Source organism: Hippopotamus amphibius, chromosome 6 (assembly GCF_030028045.1).
Source record: "Hippopotamus amphibius kiboko isolate mHipAmp2 chromosome 6, mHipAmp2.hap2, whole genome shotgun sequence".
Lineage (NCBI taxonomy): Eukaryota > Metazoa > Chordata > Mammalia > Artiodactyla > Hippopotamidae > Hippopotamus > Hippopotamus amphibius.
In genome coordinates this window covers 104,673,169-104,688,862 of record NC_080191.1, presented here as the reverse complement: position 1 = coordinate 104,688,862, position 15,694 = coordinate 104,673,169, and the positions used below count along the sequence as shown (strand labels likewise).

The 15,694-nt window shown below is 42.5% G+C and overlaps 1 protein-coding gene across 12 annotated transcripts in view; it reads left to right on the top strand.

The window, feature by feature from the left end:
* The first annotated feature begins 11,209 nt into the window (after positions 1 to 11,209).
* Positions 11,210 to 15,694, top strand: part of TBC1D5 (TBC1 domain family member 5) — a 556,466-nt gene continuing 551,981 nt past the window's right edge. For 10 of the 12 annotated variants that reach the window (XM_057739462.1, XM_057739460.1, XM_057739458.1 and 7 more), the window contains exon 1: positions 11,566 to 11,805. The gene's annotated coding sequence lies outside the window, so the exon portion shown is untranslated. Of the gene's footprint in view, positions 11,261 to 11,565; positions 11,806 to 15,694 lie in introns of those variants that run through there. The other 2 variants (XM_057739461.1, XM_057739464.1) reach the window with 2 other exon arrangements.

The following is a 15,694-nucleotide window of genomic DNA, read 5'->3' as shown; positions in this document are numbered from 1 at the left end:
AATCTGTGAACATAACAAAATCATTGTTGCTGTATTCCACCAAGTTTGGGGTAGTTTGTTATACAACGTGAATAGCAGTGGTACTACCTGAATCAAGTGCCCAAGGGCCAGTGAAGCCAATTGTCCCACAGAAACAAAGAACCACTTCTCCAAAACCAGTAGTGCTCCCACTGAAGATGTCGCTCTAATACTTAATATATGTCTACTGATGTTGCATTTTTCTTCTGCTCTCAATGTTGGTTTCTCTGACCAAGCAGTTTGCAATTTTTTTTTTTAATTTTTAACTTTATTTTTTGGGCTGCATTTGGTGTTCAGTGCTGTGCACAGGCTTTCTCTAGTTGTGGCGAGTGGGAGCTACCCTTTGTTGCAGTGCGCAGGTTTCTCAGTGCGGTGGCTTCCCTTGTTGCAGAGCACCAGCTCTAGGTGCGTGGGCTTCAGTAGTTGTGGTGCGTGGGCTCAGTAGTTGTGGCTCGAGGGCTCTAGGGCTTAGTAGTTATGGTGCATGGGCTTACTTGCTCCACAGCATGTGTGATCTTCCCGAACCAGGGATCTAAACTGTGTCCCCTGCATTGGCGCGGATTCTTAACCACTGCGCCACCAGGGAAGTCCCTGCAATTTTTGTTTGAAGCCACCAGGGAAGTCCCTGCAATTTTTATTTGAAGAGTGTAGCCTCTGAGCAAGATCTACTCAACTGCAGGCAGTCTTCCTCATGCCCTTTCTGTCTCTATCTTACTTACAGATTTATTCATTAGGTTAACTAAGGATCCCAAGATTAAACTTGTCTCTGTTCACTTACCCCTCTTTCTGCTGTGTTGTTTCTGGGATCTATTTCCAAATGCATGAAGAGATAGATGCTACTGAGATTAGGTGAGGCGAAGAGATGGGGAATGATAGAACTTCAGCTGTCACTGGCTCAGTTGGTATTTAAGGTCAGCAAAGTACCTGCATGCTGGGGTTAAATGCAGACAGCGAGGGGGAGGGGGGTGCCAATTTTTCCCCTGGTCTTTGACATCATCTGTCATATTCTGTTTCACAGGGAAGAGTTTACAGAAAGTAGTTTAAAAATGTGTTTTCATAGTGTGGAGGTTCCTCAAAAAACTAAAAATAGAGTTGCCATCTGATCCAGCAATCCCACACCTGGGCATATATCCGGAGAAAACTCTAATTCAAAAAGATCTATGCACCCTAATGTTTATTGCAGCACTATTTACAATAGCCAAGACATGGAAACAACCTAAATGTCCATCGACAGATGAATGGATAAAGATGTGGTACATATATACAATGGAATACAACTCAGCCATAAAAAGAATGAAATAATGCCATTTGCCGCTACATGGATGGATCCAGAGATTATCATACTAAGTGAAGTCAGTCAGAAAAAGAAAAACAAATACCATATGATACCACTTGTAAGTGGAATCTAAAATGAGATACAAATGAACATATCTATGAAACAGAAACAGAATCACAGACATAGAGAATAGACTGGTGGTTGCCAAGTGGGAGAAGGGATGGGGGAGGGATGGACTGGGAGTTTGGGGTTAGCAGATGCAAACTATTATAAAGAGAATGGATAAACTACAAGGTCTTACTGTACAGCACACGGAATTATATATAATATCCTGTGATAAACCATAATGGAAAAGAATATGAAAAAGGATGAATATATATGTATAACTGTATCACTTTGCTGTATAGCAGAAATTAACACAGTATTGTAAATCAACTATGATTCAACAAAATTTTAAAAAAGAATGTTTTCAGTCCATAATCATCATCAATAAAACTATTAGTTTAAATTTCACCTGGACTTTAGCCACTATTCCTCTCATTTTAGGTCTACAGTGCCCTTGCCATTCTTTCTCTTTTTCCCTATTTTAACAGGAAATTGTAAGCCAGCCCATCAGACATCTCTGGACAGTCCCTTTGTGAACCCAAATTTTAGACATGCTTTTAAAGGCTTTTGCCCTAAGAATATACCTTCAATATTTTAACATAAGATATAAAAGTTAAATGAGAGAATAGTCTGATATATGGGATTTAGTGCTACTCCAGCCTTTTAGGAATGCATCTGTTCATGTCTTAAGGCATACATGAATAAATTAATAATTGGATATCAGGCGTTGACTACATATGTGACACTTTTTATGACACTGCAGAATTTGGAAGCAATAGCATTATATTTGAAGGACTAGCATTGTGTTCTTTAAGTATCTTTGATAGAATAGTATTTCAACTTCTGGTGTTTCAATGTGAATTTTAAATTTAATGTCTGGTTAATTGATTAAATACAGTATAACATATAATGTCCTTCAAATACGCCAAGTTAAATGGAAGCTGCATGTTATTCCACATTAATCCATTTTAACAAGTAAACAATAGTTGAAAACAGGTGATCTTTGAAAGATCTGTGAGTTGAAAAGTAAGTAGAAGCATAATAGGTCACTTTGCCAGGTTCATGAGGCTGACTCATTTATGAGGAAATAGATCCCAAAGAAGAACCATCAGTTAAAGATAACTACTGAAATTTGAAACAAAAACATAGGAATAAAATACTGGCTCTATCCACAATATATCTAAGAAATGTTTCTTTTTATTTGGAATACAACATTGCAGCATTTCTGGATGAAAATTACTCTATTCGGTCACCTATTAAACATTCAGTTGTATTATGCCGTACACTACTTGAGGTTTCATCCATAAGGTAAAATTCCCAAAGTAACTTTTCTAACTGAACCTATAACTCTTTCATCACCCTCATCCCTGAATATGCATGCTTTCCCATTACTGTTTATAGTTAGGACTTCTGTCTTTGCAGTATACGGGCACAAAAAGCTACATTATATTTGCCAATGGGAACTATAATTTTTAAGGCCCTTGTGCTTGTAAAATCTTTACCTTTATTCTATTACCATAATGTAGATTTTGAATTTTATAGAGGATCGCACATCGAGGGAGCACAGTGTTGTACCAATGAATGGACTGCGTTGTTAGTTACATGATGATGTGGCTTGTTCTTTTAAAGCAACAGTCAGGGAGCTCATGGGAGTGTCACAGGCAATTGACCAGCTTCTAAGTTGGTTACCTTGTGTTTACCTTCATTCATGACTCCCCGTTCTTTAGTCTTTCTTTGTATTAGAATTATTTGCCATGTCCTTTCACAGGACTTTGCATTGCCTCTCACTCGAGTAAGCAGAGTTTATTTCCACATCATGTTGATACTGGACTCAGCCATACGACTTGCTTTAGCAAATAGAACATGCGCAGATGAGTTGGTGTGCCAGTTTTGAGCTAAAGCCTTGAGTTATTGACTGTTTCTACTTGTTCCTCCAGACCCCTGTATAGCTGCTGGTCCCAGACTGAAGATGTGTGGAACAGACCTGAACCCAGCCCAGAGCCTGGAGTCTAGGCTAGCCCAGTTTGGCCAAATCCAGCCCAAGGGAGAACATGTGAACCACAACCAAACTGCAATCCCTACACAGAGAAATACACATGCTTTTGTAATTCACTGAGATATTAGAGTCATTTGTTATGCAGCATTGTTGCAACAATGGCTAATTAATACCTCTCCCCTTGTGGATGGTTCTCATGCATTTGTCTTCCTGTGTGTGCTTAGTGCTTTTGGCTGGCTGTTCAGATGGTTGGAATCAACTGGAGCACACCAAGGACCACATGAGACATTTTTGCCGGGAACTCCCAAGCTAGCAGAGAGATGTTGCATACCTTTAACATTCATATTCGAGGCTTCGTTTTAAACGACTTTATAGCCTAGTACTGTGGCATTCAGCCTAAAAAGACTGGCTGGTGATTTGGTGTTCAAGTATCATCTGAGTTACGAGTCATCCATTCAGATGGTAAGGACTTTGGTGAAATACTCTCTTTCTTTCACAGCATGCTTCTGGAGCATTTAACATATTTGAGCAAGTATCTGGGCATTCTCATGAATTAGCATGTGAACCTAACCAATCTCCTTCATTTGAGCGGACCAAGTACTTGTATCTTATTTATACCAAGGCCCTGCTTTGTGGTGAACAGACTCTAGGGAAATCCCCTGTTATCCATCCCTGCCTCCTGGTACACATGCTCTGTGTAATACCCTCCCCTTAAGTGTGGAAGGGACTTGTGACTTGTTTCTAACAAACAATATATTGTAAAGGTGATGGGAATGTCACTTCCATGATTATGTTACATAAGTTTGTGGCCTCTGTTTTACTAGGAAACCCTCTGTTGCTGATTTTGATGAACCAAACTGCTATGCGATGAGCTGCCCTTTGGAGAGGTTCACTTGGCAAGAAATTCAAGCCCTTGGTCCTACAACTGGCACAGAATTGAATTCTGCCAGCAACCATGTATGCTTAGAAACAGATCTTTCCTCAATCAAGCTTTGAGGTGAGACCACAGCCTCAGCCAACATCTTTTTATTTTTTAAATTTATTTGTTTCTTTATTTATTGGCTGCTTTAGGTCTTTGTTGCTGCACATGGGCTCCCTCCACTTGCAGTAAGTGGGGGCTATTCTTCATTGCAGTGGCTTCTCTTGCTGCGGAGCTCAGGCTCTGAGGGCACTAGAGCACAGGTTCAGTAGTTGTGGCACACAGGCTTAGTTGCTCTGTGGCATGTGGGATCTTCCTGGAGCAGGGATGGAACCCAGGCTGCCTGCATTGGCAGGCAGATTCTTAACCACTGTGCCACCTAGGAAGTCCCTCAGCCGACATCTTGATTGCAAATGTGTGAGAGGTCCCAAAGCAGAGAACCTAGGTAAACCACTCACAGACTCTGGACCTGTGGAAGCTGTGAGATTATAAATATATGTTGTTCTAAGCAGCTACATTTGTGGTAATTTGTTACACTGCAATAAGATGAACAGACCGCTGTTCAACCATGCAGCAAGATGATGATTTCCCTAATATGATACGTATTTACTTTTATGCACAGCAAACATTTATTGAATACCTGCCAGATGCTAAGCACTTAAAACACTGCTGATGCCGAGATGAGTAAGACATAACACTTGACCCTGAGGAACTCACTGTCTAGGCAACACTGGACATCCAAGCATCTGGTCATCACACAGGGGACAAACATTTGAACAGAGATATAAATGAAATGGTATAAACTGTGTTGCTTACTGATGCTTTTCTTGGCACATTTTAAGGCTGCACCTGGAAAAAAATGAAAGGGCCTCGTATGGAACATAGACACCATAAAATCATGCTGAAAGGTGTTTACCACAGAACAATCTGTGCGTACCTGACCAAAATAAGCAATCCGTTGGAAATCATTGCTGTCACAGAGAACAAAAGCTTCAAAGAAATGGCTTTACCCTATTGTGGTCATGACTCTAACATCCTTCCACAAAATTATTGAAAATTAACACTGATTGTTTCCCTTCTGTAAGTTCTTTCTCCTTATAGGATAATGTTTTGAGATGTGCTTTTGAAGTAACAGAGTTAAGACGTTACTTTAAGTGCTGTGCCATTTAGGCATATTAGTGGGTATATAATAGATGTTGGGGCAGTACAACAAAAATACCTTTGATTTTTGATGTCTGAAGTCCAGAATTTGCTATTTTATGCATGCAGACAATGAATCCCAATCATTATGGCTTTATCTAGAGTACTATGCTCTTCCTACAGACTGCAGATGTATTTTTCTGATGGAAACTCCAAGATAGAAAATAATAAAATAAAAACGTAATATCTATTTTTTAATTGAATGGTTACCATGTGCTAAATATCTTAATAGTGGATTATCTCAATTAATGCTCACAACAAGCTGATAAATTAGAGGCTATTATTATCCCCATCTCATAGGTGGAGCTGAAGTCACAGAGGTTGAGTAGTTTAAGTAACTTGGTTGAGAAGACATTGTTACCAAGTAAGGGGAACTGGGTTTGAACTTGAGCTGTTCTGCTCCAGGTCCTATGCACTTAACCTCCATTCTATACTGCTTCTTAGTGTTTCTGAATGCTCCTAGATTTTTTTTTAGTCTTTTTTTTTTTTTTTTAATTTTTAAAACTTTCATGGCCACACCATGCAGCATGTGGGATCTTAGTTCCCCAACCAGGGACTGAACACGTGCCCCCTGCATTGGAAGCACTGAGTCTTAAGCACTGGACCACCAGGGAAGTCCAGAATGCTATGAGATTTTTAAGGATAACTTTGAGCATGGGTGCTCTGGTGATAATAAAAAGCATAATGACGCAAACATGGGCCTTGCAGTCTCAAAGCAGTTGATGTTCCTCATAGATCCACAAATGTTGGCATCATTTCCTCCAGGGTCAAGAGAATTGATCTATTTGTGTTTCAAAAATGTATCTAAACAGTTTTTCATGAGATTCTCCCCATAACAACTTAGTTAACAGAATATAACACCTTATGTATTATATTGAGTAGAGTATCAGGTATACAGCTTTTTAAAAGAGATTTTAAAAATTCAGTGGCTTCAATAAGGTAGACGTTTCTTTCCCTCTAATTTAAAGGTGCAGTGGGGCAGTCACGGTTGGGGAGGCAGCTCTCCGTGAAGCAACTCAGGGACGTGGTTTCCTTCCATCTTGGCGCTCTGCACCTTGAAGGCTGGGTCACCACCATGTCTGTGTGCCAGGTGGCATGAATAGAGAGGAGGCAGTATAGGGCAAGCAATTTTCTTGGAAGCAAGCAATGTGAAAAAGGTACCCATTGTCCCCTCTTATGCTCCATAATGAAAACAAAGTCACATGGCCAAACCCAGCCACAAGGCAGAATGGGAAATGTAGTCTCTAGACAAGTGGCCATGAGCCCAGATAAAACTCAATTCCAATGAAAGAAGAGGAAACTAAATTTGGAAGGTAAGAGGAGCTAGCCATCTACCACACATAAGTATGCAGACACTACATACAAACAGATTTCTGGATTCGGCATTTTTTGGAGGGGAGAGGTAGGCTCTGTGTAGAATACTATACATGATTTGGATGAGAGTTAAAATGACTTTAGGGACTTCCCTGGTGGTGCAGTGGTTAAGAAACCTCCTGCCAATGCAGGAGACACGGGTTCAATCCCTGGTCCCGGAAAATCCCACATGCCATGGAGTAACTAAGCCCCTGCACCACAACTACTGAGCCTGCGCTCTAGAGCCCATGAGCCACAACTACCGAAGCCCATGTGTCTAGAGCCCATGCTTCACAACAACGGAAGCCACTGAAATGAGAAGCTGGTGCACCAAGACGAAGAGTAGCCCCTGCTCGCCACAACTAGAGAAAGCCTGCGTGCAGCAATGAAGACCCAACACAGCCAAAACATAAATAGATAAGTAAAATTTAAAATGACTTTCAAGCCTAATATCACTAAAGCCTAATATCACTGATCAACTGGTTTTGTGCCTGCTGATAATACCAAATCTTTAATAACAGGGTTAGTAAGTGCATAGTTGCTTTATATTAGGTGAGGACATTTTGAAATTATGTATAAGAAGGTCGTGTTGAGGAACTAATGAAGGAAAGCAGTGAACAAGGATTGCTCTGTCTGCCAAGCATCCGTTTCCCCGTCTGACAAAGAGCCATGAGCCTTCTTTAGGAAGGGTTCCTGTCCCACACCTTGTGGTTGTCAGTGGGGGACGGGGACACCTCTCAAGTGCCTTCTGAGGAAAGCTGCCTTAAATATCAATAACTCACCTAAATAGACATTTCTCCAAAGAAGACATACAGATGGCCAACAAACACATGAAAAGATGCTCAGCATCACTAATCATCAGAGAAATGCAAGTCAAAGCCACAATGAGGTATCACCTCACACCGATCAGAATGGCCATCATCACAAAATCTGGAAACCACAAATGTTGGAGAGGGTGTGGAGAAAAGGGAACTCTCCTGCACTGTTGGTGGGAATGTAAGTTGGTACAGCCACTATGGAAAACAATTTGGAGGTTCCTTAAAAAACTACAAATAGAACGACCAGATGATCCAGTAATCCCACTCCTGGGCATATACCCAAAGAAAACCATAATCCTAAAAGAAACATGTACCATAATGTTTATTGCAGCACTATTTACAATAGCCAGGACATGGAAGCAACTGAAATGCCCATCAACAAATGAATGGATACAGAAGATGTGGCATATATATACAATGGAATATTACTCAGCTATAGAAAGGGATGAGGTGGAGCTATATGTAATGAGGTGGATAGACCTAGAGTCTGTCATACAGAGTGAAGTAAGTCAGAAAGAGAAAGACAAATATTGTATGCTAACTCACATATATGGAATCTAAAAATGGTACTGATGAACTCAGTGACAAGAACAAGGATGCAGATGCAGAGAATGGACTGGAGAACTCGAGGTTGGCGCGGGCAGGGGGTGAAGGGGAAGCTGAGACAAGCGAGAGAGTAGCACAGACATATATATACTACCAACTGTAAAATAGATAGCCAGTGGGAAGTTGTTGTATAACAAAGGGAGTCCAACTCGAGGATGGAAGATGCCTTAGAGGACTGGGACAGGGAGGGTGGGGGGAACTCGAGGGAGGGTGGGGGGGAGTTGAGGGAGGGAGGGAATATGGGGATATGTGTATAAAAACAGATGATTGAACTTGGTGTACCCCCCAAAAAATAATAAATTAAAAAAAAATATCAATAACTCTCTCTGCATGCAACTACTCAGGCTCTGTATGACCGCGGTATAGATTCCATCCAAGGACCCCAGCGCTGGGGCTTCCTGTGTCTCCTCAGCTAAGGGGTAGTATGGTTCCCCTGCTGTTGCTAATCTCTAGGTAACCTCCCCATCACTTCTATGGTTCTCAGTTCTTTCCTCACCTGTGTAACTCATTCCCTGTATTAGATTCCTTGTGTGTAAATAACTGAAATGGTTTCTAGTCTCCTAATCAGAACGTGACCAATGAAATGGCCTCCTCCATTGGGTTGTTACCATTCTAGCTACACACAAAGACTAACTAGTTGCCTTTTAATCCCAATTCCCAATTCTCTCAGAAAAGAGGAGCTGATTTGGCCTTATTGGTTTCAATTTCTTGCTGGCGGTTGGAGGAGGGAAAAATGGAGAGGTGACTGAGGGTTGGTGGAAGATAGCTCTTATTATAAGCTATACAAACAGACCCCAAAGTGTCTGCTACAGTAACATAGGATGAGGAAAGAGAGACCCAAGTGGCCCATGTTATCCTGTAATACTTTTACTGATTTTTATTAGCCCAACAATCTTTATTACAATCTTAATTATTCTTGTAGTGAAAATAACTCTTAAACAATCCTTATTTTCTTAACAGTGAAAGGCTTTAAGTGTGTTGTTATCTCTATCTGGGGTTGGCTGCATTTTAGTGGATGTGTCTGGGAGACGAAAAGCTTTTCAAAACGGAAACGAAAAAAGAATGAGAGAAGTTAGATTTTTTGATATGACTCATAACTGCGACCTGCGGCTCTCGCCTAAGGGTGGGCCAGGTGAAATTCTAGAATGGGAGTGGGTTTCAGTTCAGGTTCTCAGGGAGGCAGACGCCAAGATGGGATTGAATATACAGAAGTTTGAGAGAATACCAGTGAAGGATAAAAGGAAGGGAGGAGGTGCAGGGGAGAGAGACTTCAGACCAGGATGCAGGTCTAACACCTGTAAAAGCTAAGTGGGAAGGAAGGAACGAAGGAAGCTTAATTGAGGAAGTCCCAAGACTGCAGGCAGTCCTAAGAAAGCTTTGACCAGGCCTGTGGGGAATCCTTGAGCCAAAGCTGCCCGTAAGAGCCTTAGTAGCTGTGCTGGGCTCTGTCAGAATGGGAGCAGCCCAGGGGAATGTGGCCTCAGCATAAACACAATGGTGGATCCAAGGGGCAGAAAGAGTCTTATCTAAGTCTTAAGGGGAAGGATGATTCTTTGCTGTACACCATGTCCCAGAACACAAACAGGTGTGTGTGTGGCGTGGGGGGTGGGGTGGGGGTGCGGATTTCTTAATAGTCTCTTTTTCATGAGTACAGGCTCTGGTAAATTTCAATGTCATTGCAAAGCCTTTTTAAAGGCCTAGGCCTGGAACTGGCACAGACCTTTTTTTTTTCTTTCTTTTTTTTTTTTTTTGCCATATTCTACTGTTTAAATCCATTAACAGGCCCAGCCCACATGCAAGCGGAGAGATTACACAAGAGCATGACTTCTTGGGAGGCATGGTTCATTGTGGGCCACCAAAATAACAGTCACCTCCACAGTCTGAACCTCAGACTAGATATTTAGAGTGGAATGCTACTAGCATATCCGAGGTGGTAGCGGAAATTACTGGGTGGGATCAGTCCATAGGTATATCCGTTCGTAAGTGCAGAAAAGAGCCACCAACATTTGAAACACGTGAGAGTTGGGCTGTAACTTTCCTGTTTCTCAGAAGCCCTTGTTAACACTGTTTCTCGATCAACATTTTCCGGCGATCCTGTTGCTAGTTCTATTTCTTGAACATCGTCATCTCAATATTCACCCCTTTAAGAGTAATGATTTCTGGTCTAGCCAGCGCTACCAGTTAGTAAGTTTTTACATTTTAATTATTTTTTTTCCTGATTAAATCTGGCAGGAGGCACTGACGTAACCTGTCCTGCTCCTGCAACATAAGGGGCCAACACAAAGTGAGGGAATCCTCCCATGCAGGGGATGGTCCGTCTGTTTGTGAACTAAGGTTTTCCCACGCAGGGACCTTCTTTTGAAGTTAGCTATCCTTTGGAAATTTGATCTTTCTCTGCCTCGGTTTCCTTTTCCCGGACTCAGCAATCTCAGTTTCCATTGGGCTCTTTGTGAAGATAGGTTAATAAAAGGCCATAAATCTTTTTAACTACGTGAAGCGTTTACCACTCTAATTAGCATTACCATTCAAAGGCTTTCATATTGGGGAAACTAGGAAATGGAAGGCTTTCCACTGTTTAAATTACGACTGAGCGGACGTGGAGGACAGCAAAGCACAGGGCTTAGGCATTGCCTGCATTCGGAGAGTCAGTCATCCGAGCTTTGCCGAGACACCACGATGCTAAAGCCACATACTGCCCTAGGTTATGGGGTAACATAAAATCATAGCCTAGTACAGTGGTTTGTAAAAACAACTGGTATGTATGATTTCTCCATGGGTTATACTTAAGTAGGTATGCACAGAATGCTGACTTCCCCAAAGCAGAATTGGGTGCGTTTCACAGAGGAAGTGACATATTGGCTGGGTCTTGAAGCATGAATAGGAGTCCGCTCAGCTGCAACACGGAAATGTAAATTCTTAGGCAGGAGGGCCAGCTTCTCAGAAGGTCCCACCCTGGGAAGGCGGCGGTGGTAAGTGTGAGGGTCTATGTCTCGGGGGCAGATTCCCAGCCTCCAGCTGCGCGCTGGCGGAGAGGGGGTATGGAGGGGAGGCAGAGAAAGGGGAAGGAAGAGAAAAGGAAAAAAGTAAAAGAAAAACGTCCTCCCGCGCATGCGCTCTGGCGGCAGCGGAGGAGGGCTGGGCCCGTGGCTCTCTCCCCGCCTCGCGGGGCCCCACAGGCCCGGCCCCGAGAGCGAGCGCGTTGCGCCCGCGCAGTCTTCGGGCCCCGGAGGGCGCCTGCGCACCGGCGTCCTGGGCGCGCGAGCCGTGGGGTTATTAGAGGTGGAGCGCGGGGAGGGCGCGCGGCGGGGGGCGGCCGCCGTTACGGCGCGGGCGTGGTCACGTGGCCGCCGGTCAGCGCCGCCGCCGCCCCCTCCCGCCCTGTTCTCTCTCTGGTCGGGTCGGGCCCGGCCGGCACCACGAGCGCCCGGCAGAGACTGAGGGAGAGAGAAAGAGGAGGGGAGGAGGAGGAGGCGGATTCAGGGAGTAGGAGCTGGGGAGCCCTCCTGCGCCACAGGTAAAGCGGAAAAATGCTGACGAGGATAACCGTAAAGCAGCCCGGGCCCCCCGAGCGCCTCCGCCTTCCTCCAGTGCAGCCCCCACATGCAGCCTCTCCCGCCCCGGCCTCCCCTCCGCCTCTCAGGGCGAGTCCCGCCTCCCCTCGCGCCGCCGCCGCCGCCTCCCCCCGGGCGGGCCTGTGGTGCCGCCGCCGTCGCCGTCGCCGCGGACGGGGACTCGCAGCGCCCCCCGCGTGTGCGCATCCCGGGCGGGCGGGCGGGGGGCCGGGCGGCGGGAGAGGAGGCCGCACGCTCCAGGGCGGCGGGGCCGGGGGGCTGTTCCCCCGCCCTGTGGGGTCCCGGCTGCACGGCCCGCTGCCGGGAGAAGGCAGGAGCCCCGTGGCCGGACCGGGGTCCCACCTCCTAGTCGGTAGATTTCCCTGTTCGTTTCGGCCCCGGGCAGCGCGCTTCCTTCGCGGGCCGGAAGCCAGACGGGCCCGCAACCCCCAAACCTTTTAAAATGAAGCCTTTAGAAGAGAAAAAAAGCCTTTCACCTTTCAGGAGGGAAACGTAACCTTGTTTGAGCACGACTCAAGTTTTTTCAAACCTGTAGGAACACGCAAGTTGAGGCCTTTCAGTCCATGAGGAAAACTTTGCAGAGGCTGAATGCTGATTTTTTTTTTTTTAAACTTCACACCCCCCCCCCCTTTTCCTGGAAAAAGGAACTCAAACCTCCAAAACAATGTCCTGATTCTACAAGTGGCCTAGAGTTAGTTCAGTAGCTCTTAAATAGTTTTAATTCCAGGATATGATCTATGTTTAAAGTTCACATCTTTTAGATTTTTTTTTCTTAATAATTTTCTGGAAAGAGTTTCACTTGTCAAGTCTGAATTCTAAATCCCGAAATCTTAGAATGCAGGTTGCACACCTTTGCGCTGAAGTTTCTAGACCCAGTCATTCTTTTGTATTCTTTGTGCCGCAAAATATAGCCCCAATATATGATTATATAGTCCTCATGTATTATTCGCGTGTGCTGTTACACAGAATAGCTGCTTAGATGCAGAAAGCATTAAATGTAGGCATTGTTGAAAGTAAACCTTTCAACAGCTTTGATATCAGTGGTAAAGAAATTCATTTATGTGTTGGTTAATTCTCTTAAGGAGCTTTTCTGATTCCAAGTCTTGGTGGTTTTCATATCTTATCTCTAAACAATTGTAAACTGGAGCATTTTACATTTTTACAGCTATCTGCAGTAGAGTCCTGTAGAGCAGTTCTCAAACCTTAATGTGCCTAGGAATCCTTTGGGGCTCTTGTTTAAAAATGCAAATTCTGATTTAGTACATCTGTGATGCAGCTTGATATTCTGTATTTCTTATAAGCTCTTACGTGGGGCTGGAGGAGGAACCATTCTTGAATAGCAAGGATGTAGATTACTTGTTTGCTAAGAAGTGAAATGTATCAGTGAACAAGTGCCTTTTAATAATTCACCGTTGGTGTAGAGGTGGCTTGAGATAAGAGGCAAAGGGCAGGATAAGCTGAGAGAGCTTGCCTTAGAGAAATCCCTTATTCAGAGTAAGCCAAGCCAGTTCCAGGGAAGAGGATAGCAGAACTGGGAGAACTCCCTCAACTAGGAAGAGTGCAGGTACCCTTTGTGCATGCTGTGTGGTGCCTACATCACCTGGCCTGCGAATATTCTGTGGAAGCTTGGTGTACTTTTAGCTGAAGGAGTTGCTCAGCAATGGGTAGTTGGATTTTTATCAACATAAAGGCTATGCATCATACTCTCTGGGGTGAAAGTATTGAGTGGATGCTCTTTCTGTCACCCATTCAGATGCAGCCTCAGCTGAGTAGTGCATTCCTGAGCCTTGGAAGCAAACTTGTAAACAGTTTAGGGTTTCCACCTGTTGATTTTTTTTCCCCCTAAGTTAAAAAAAATGTAAAATGAAAAGTTTACATTTAAAAAAAATGTAAGTTGAATAGTTTGTGTTACACATAGCTCCGTATACTTTATGTACATAAAAATGGTTGTACTTGAGTTTTGAAAAACCTTATGAAAGTATAACATCAACTACTTTTAGCACCATAATTTTTAGTCTTCGTTCTAGTCCCCATTTACCATTGTTTTTTCATGTTAAGTAATATTATGACAGTACTTTTTTTCTTCCAGTTTTATTGAGATATTGATATATAGCACTATGTAAGTTTAAGGTGTAGAGATAATGATTTGACTTACATCACAAAGTGATTAGTACAGTAAGTTTAGTGAACATCCATCTCATATAGATATTAAAGAAATAGGAAAAAAATTTTTTCTTGTGATGAGAACTCTGAGGATTTACTCTCTTAACTTTCATATGTAATGTAAAACAGCGTTAATTATGTTTATCATGTTGTACGTTATATCCCTAGTACTTTATCTTATAACTGGACGTTTGTATCTTTGGTTTGCCTTCATTTGATTCCTCCTCCCTCCACCCCTGGCTCTGTTAACCACAGGTTTGATCTCTTTTTTATGAGTTTGTTTTTGAAGTATAATTGACCCACAACATTGTTAGTTCCTATTAGATAACATCTAGTTACAATAATGTCACCGTACAAAGATGTTACATAGTTATTGACTATATCCCTCACATTGTTCATTTCATACCCATGATTCATTTATTTTGCAGCTGGAAATTTGTACCTCTTAATCTCCTTCACCTATTTCATACCTCTTCCCACCTCTCTTGCAACCAACCACATGTTTGTTTTCTGTAAATACAACTCTTTCTATTGTGTTATGTTTGTTCATTTGTTTTTTAGATTGTAAGTGAAATCATACAGCATTTGTCTTTCTCTGTGTGACTCATTTCACTTAACATCATACCTTATAGGTCCATCCATGTTGTTGCAAATTGGAAGATTTCATTCATTTTTATGGCTGAGTAATGTTCCATTGTGTGTATATGTGTATATATGTATACGTGCACACACACTACATCTTTATCCATTCATGTATTGATGGGCACTCAGGTTGCTTCCATATCATGGCTATTGTAAATAATGTTGCAATGAATATTTCTAATTGGTGTTTTTGTTTTCTTCAGATAAATACCCAGGAGTGAAATTGCCAGATCTTTGGTAATTTTATTTTTAATTTTTTGAGGAATCTCCACACTGTTTTCCATAGTGGCTGCACCAATTTACATTCCCACCAATAGTGCACAAGGGTTCCCTTTTTTCCACATCCTCACCAACACTTGCTATTTGTTGTCTTTTTGATAATAGCCATTCTGAATGGTGTGAGGCGTTACCTCAGTGTGGTTTTGATATGCATTTCCCTGATGATTAGTGATGTTGAGCATTGTTTCATTCACCTGTTGGCTGTATCTTCTTTGGAAAAATGTCTGTTGAGATCCTTTGCACATTTTTCGATCAGATTGTTTGTTTTTTTGATGTTGAATTGTATGGTTTCTCTTTATATTTTGGATATTAACTCATCAGATATATGATTTGAGAATATCTTCTCCCATTCAGTAGGCAGCCTTTTCATTTTATTAATAGTTTCCAGTGCTGTGCAAAAAGTTTTTAAGTTTCATGTAATCCCATTTATTAATTTTTGCTTTTGTTTCACTTGCCTGAGGAGACATATCCAAAATATTACTAAGGCTGACATCAAAGAGCTTAATACCTATGTGTTCTTCAGGAAATTTTATGGTTTCAGAAGTCATTAATCCATTTTAAATGCATTTTTCAGCATGGTGTGAGAGAGTTGTCCAGCTTGATTCTTTTGCATGTAGTTGTCCAGTTTCCTCAACATCATTTATTGAAGAGGCTGTCTTTTCATTGTATGTACTCTTGCCTCCTTTGTTGTAGATTAATTGCCCATATAATTATGGGTTCATTTCTAGGTTCTTTATTTTGTTCCAT